At 36.9% G+C, this 5,523-nt stretch overlaps 1 protein-coding gene across 1 annotated transcript in view; it reads left to right on the forward strand.

The window, feature by feature from the left end:
- CLNS1A (chloride nucleotide-sensitive channel 1A) overlaps positions 1–2,561 on the forward strand; it is an 18,538-nt gene extending 15,977 nt beyond the window's left edge. Inside the window, exon 8 of the mRNA XM_034667597.1 lies at positions 1,790–2,561. The gene's annotated coding sequence lies outside the window, so the exon portion shown is untranslated. The remainder of the gene's footprint in view (positions 1–1,789) is intronic.
- The last annotated feature ends 2,962 nt before the right edge of the window (positions 2,562–5,523 follow it).

A 5,523-nucleotide genomic window follows, 5' to 3' on the forward strand; every position in this document is an offset into this window, starting at 1 on the left:
GAAGAAACTCAAACACTTGGAGGCTAAGAACCATCCTGCTCAAGAATGACTCGATAAACCAGGAAATCAACTGTATGTTTGATAATAACTGAAGGTCATGTGGTTAGTTCATACCAGCCAAAGCTCTAGGACTAGTAATCCTAGTTGGCCTTCCTGTATGAGATGTAAAATTTTTACTTTGTTAAAATTATTGTCCCTCTTTCCCCTCTACGGTGTCCTCCTACTTCTTACCTGGTAGCATTTTCTTGAATACCAGAAGTCTTCAGTATTTGAGATGTTACTTATGCCCAGGTCCTTTATTTTAAAGCATATAGTAATAGTGTAGCAAGATTTATATATTTTGGCTTGACTCTTAAAATATGCTGAGTCATCCAGTTGGGTTGTTCCAAGTTCCATTTACCTTCCAAATTGTTGCATTGTGAATGTAATATTTCTTACTCTAACTATGAAAAATGATAATGAGGGGCGCCTGGATGGCTCAGTCGTTAGGTGTCTGCCTTCGGCCCAGGGCGTGATCCCAGGGTCCTGGGATCGAGCCCTACATCGGCTCCCTGCTCCACTGGGAGCCTGGTTCTTCCTCTCCCACTTCCCCTGCTTGTGTTACCTCTCTCACTGGCTGTCTCTCTCTCTCTCTCTCTCGGTCAAATAAACAAACAAACAAACAAACAAATAAATAAATAAATAAATAAAATCTTTATAAAAAAGAAAATGATAATGAATCTCTTCTTTCCTCTCAGGTGCTGCCACTGGAACTATCAGAAAATAATCTCTTAGAGTTCTGTGATTTAAATTTCTTCCTTTAAATACTTTTTATTTCCACAGCATTTTTTCTGTCATTGTAGCCATGTAGTCTAAAATCAGCATTGTCTCTTCTGCAATTAGCTAAAATTATGTGTTCACATTGCTGCAGCTCTGTTAGCTTTAAATTTCAGATCTCACGGTTCCAGGTATCAGTACTTCACTATTATACTGTACGGGAAAGCTTTTGGTGCTGACTTAAGTCTTTCTTCCCTTCTTACCATGTTCTTTATAGCATGTTGACTTTTTCAGTTCAGTAATACTTAGTAACTTTTATTGAAACTGGAAAACATTTTTTGATCTTCTGGCTTTCACATATTTCTTCTTGAAAAACAGACTATTCAGAGAGTACCCACTGCTGTATTAATAAGGATTATGAGAAGCTCATTTGTTGTGTCACTAATGGTTACAACAAATGAGATGTTACTGCAATTCACTGGTGAGAATTCTTAGGATTCTTCATAATGTAATTTTATGGTGAAATAATCATAAAATAACCACAGACTTTCTAATGAGCTGATGATTTGTTTTCTATTCATTTTATGCTACAGCTGGAACAGAGAGCTATTTTATTCATAAAGTTTATACAAGTTCTTCATCTGGATAATTGACCTGAATTCCAAACAATGTCTTTAAATTTTTAATCACTTAAAATTGTTTTTGCCTTTAAGGAATGAAGAAGGAATAATTAGAGTGTTTGTGCAACCATTAATGATTTCAAGATAATGGAACTAGGACCTCTCAGTGCACGAGGGGGTGAGGTCAAGGCACAGGAGTGGTAGAATCACAGCTCTACCACATATCGGCTTCTCTGCCTTTGGACTTGACTTCTTTAATCCTCAGTTTCCTCATTTGAAAATGGGGTTGATAAACTACCTGGCAGGATTTTTGCAAAGACTAAGATATATATCTAATTTCTCTGGCACTCTTGACTTGGCATTTAATAAATAATAGCTATTATTATAAACACTGTAAATCTTCTGTTTTTCAGATTCTGCTCAAACCTAGGAAAGAACTTGGTGCCTCTTCTACTGTGGAGTGGGTGTTGATGAAAGTCTTTTTCCTTCTCCAAAATTTACCTGAACCAGTTCTTTTTTCAGATAGACTATACTGAGACAAAAAGTTGTCATCAGCAGAAGAAACTATGACCTTTATTAACAAAGGTGAATTAACTTAACCAAGAGGGTATTTGTAGTTCATCATCTACCCCAAAACTTTGTGTGTATAGATACCCTCTGAGTAGGCCTATAGTTCCTGCCTTCACTGTATGCAACTTGTGTAACCTGGCAGGCCTCCTGGTGAGAACCCGCAGGCACTTGAAGACGTAGGTAGACTGGATGGGAACGAGGGAGGCTGAATCTAAGATAAACCCTTTTAGAGCCTAAAGATTCCCTTACCCCTTAAATAGAAAGACAAAGAGCTCTCAGAAAAATATTGGCCTCTGCTTATCCTTCACAGGGGTAAGGGTCTTTTTACTGATTTGGGACCCAAATTAATTCATTCAGGCATCTTTAGGGAGCCTCTTGGGAAATATCCTAGCCACATGAAATACCACTAACACTGATGCTTATGACTAGCTTTTACTCCTTTCACCATGTTTCACCAGTCTGTTTTGTTATAACCTCTTAGGTTATATCCTTTAATTTTTAACCTCTTAGGTCGGTTTCCATAACAAGAAGTGAAATTGGGATGAAGTCCTCAGAGTGCTTCAATGATAATTGTTTTGTCTTTGTAATAGTTAACAAATAAATCTAGGTTTTCTATATTGTGCTCTCATTCTTGACTAAAACCATTAATGAGAAGAAAAAATATTTTTTTCATTAAGACTGTCAAATAAGAGTCTTACTAGGTTTATTTTTGTTTGACTTTTGTTGAGAATATGAACATGAAATGAGTAAGAAAATGTATAGTTAGGGTTTCTGGCAAATTTTTAGTATGGCAAGGATTTAATACATTTCAAGGCATTTCTGCTTCTTCCACTTGGATCAGGAATAATTTCTTACAACTTTCAATTTTTAGTTTTCACAGACACCAGGGTATTTATAAGGCTGATTTATAATTACAGATTTACACTTGAACTTTCTGTACCATTATTTGACTTTAAAAATATGGTTAGAAAAGCTATTCAGAATCGGTTGGCTTATTAATGACTAAATTTTAGTTCATGACCACTAAGTCCAGTGTTCTTTTCAGCACTTTCACTTGGTTTCTGTCATCCTACATGGTAGACTGAAAAAAAGCTGATAGTCCTTTTTCTGACCAGACTCTCAGAAATACTGAATTTGTTAAAATTGGCAACTAAAAGGGCCACTTGGGAATGGAAACTGAACTTGACCGAGGCCTTCTCTGTATCAGCCATTGTCTTGGGTTCTTTATATACATTACACGTGTAATATTCTTAATTGCCTTATGAGGTATAGGTGCTTTTATTATCCCATTTTATAGATGAGGAAACTACAGAGAGACATACATAACACTTAAGGTCATATAGATAGTGAGCTGTGATTTTTAAGCCTGTGCTCCAAAACTCCATACAGCCTTACCATCTAGCAGCAGTAGAAGGGAAGCAAATTCTCTCTTAACTGCAGGATTTAAAATGTTAAAATTTCAGTGGACAGCACAGGAAGTTCCCAGATTTATCTGCTGTCAATCTCAGCAACACTCATTTTCTATCCTAGACATTTACCTCTTCTTCACTAAGCAGTCAGGGTATTCTCATGGGCTAATCCTAGAAATTCTATTTGGGTCCTTTCTTGAAGTCATACAAACTTGTCATCATGACTTTTGGTGAAGTAAATAAAGTGCTCTGATAATATTGAAAAAATGTTGAGGAGATTCTGTGCACTGTTTCCTACAGGCACTGCTGTGGTCAGCTTGGTATTATGGGTAATAAGAGGCAGGAGACCAAGCATCTAGTTCTGGCTTGGCAGACAAGGTCCAAACCTCTCTGGACCTGTTTCCTCATCTGTAAAATGAGGCAACTAGACTAAATGACTTTCAAAGATTCAGCTATAACATTCTATAATAGTCAGTTGTACCCATAACTGAAAAAGTAGAAGGTGAAAAAAAAAAAAAGATCAGGTCAGACTTCTTAAAAATTAAATTCATAATGCTTAGCCAAGCCAACATTTCATGATTCTATTTGAGCTTAATGTTAGTGTTACTGTAATTTTTTTGTTTCCTATTTCTTGGTGTAGAGGAAGTTTAAAGAAAAGCCATGGACATTTTCCCCCATAATGTGAGCCATCTAAAATATCCATAAAAGCTAGTGTTAGTAGTCATCTGTTCTAAATTCTGTCATTTAAAAAAATGTATTCGTAGGGGTACCTGGCTGGCTTGGTCGGTAAAGCACGTGACTCTTGATCTTGGGGTTGTAAATTTAAGCCCCATGTTGGATGTAGGGGTTACTTAAAATATTTAAAAAATAAGAAAATAAAAAATGTATTCATTAAAATGATCCCGGTGACTTTTCTCCTCCCTCAGATCAGTTTGTCAGATATTATTACTTTTCAAATAAGCTTGTTTAAATCTTTGTACATTATGTATTTTGAAATCTTGTTAGGATCTTTGTCAGTACCGGTAAAGACGAGAGATGATGGTCATGGTATATAGCCCTTTACTTTTAGAAGAAGATGAGTGTGATTACTCATTTTTCAGGGAGATACTAGATTTTTAAAGATTTTATTTCTTTCCAGAGAACATGAAAGCATTGGTGGGATGGGGGGGTGGTGTCAGAGGAGAGGGGAGGGAGAGAATCTCAAGCAGACTCCAAGCTGAGCGTGGAGCTGGCTGCCGGCCTCAATCCTGTGATTCCAAGATCACTACCTGAGCCGAAACCAAGAATCGGACTCTCAACCAACTGAGCCACCCAGGTGCCCCTAGGTTTTTTTTTTTTAAAGATTTATTTATTTGAGAGAGTGCAAAAGTGTGAGGAGGGGGAGGCAGAGGGAGAGAGAGAATCTCAAGCAGACTCCCCATTGAGCGTGGAGCCTGATGGGGGACTTGATTTCACGACCTAAATCATGACCTAAGCTGAAATCATGAGTTGGACCCTCAACCGAATGAGCTGCCCAGGTGCCTCGATACTAGATATTTTAGACTTATCTGCAGGATTTCAGACAGTATCCTTACTATATAGCTAATTCTTGAGCAAATCCTGTTTGAAAAGTATTTCTAGGATGGATGAATCTGTATCAGGTACCCATCCTCTGTGGCTAATATGAAATAATTCTGAGCAAATCCCTTATGAGGATTCTAATAGAATTATTGCCATGCTTCGACAGAGGAGCTGAAACATTTTCACTAGCATCTCACTCTGCTTATATATGCATAAGTAAAACCAGTATGTAATGTGGAGTACTTCATAATTTCAGATGAGAAGTCCGATAAACTTTTGGGAGAGAGTGAACCTAGTCAGAATTTTTGTTATTAACATAAATTTAAGAAGATAAAGGAAATATGGGTGCCTGGCTGACTCAGTCAGTGGAGTGCGCAACTCTTGATCTTAAGGTTGTGAGTTCAAGGCCCACATTGGATGTAGAGATTACTTAAAAATAAAATCTTAAAAAAAAAAAATAGAGATATATAACCCAGGGATAAGAAGGCTAAATAACAGTGTATGAAGGCTAATTCTTAGGACTTTTTAAATTATTACTTTGAAGTTATATGAATCACGAATATACTTGGAACAACAGTGCCTAAAAAATGGCTCAAAAAATGTTATTA

Source organism: Ailuropoda melanoleuca, chromosome 8 (genome assembly GCF_002007445.2).
Source record: "Ailuropoda melanoleuca isolate Jingjing chromosome 8, ASM200744v2, whole genome shotgun sequence".
NCBI lineage: Eukaryota > Metazoa > Chordata > Mammalia > Carnivora > Ursidae > Ailuropoda > Ailuropoda melanoleuca.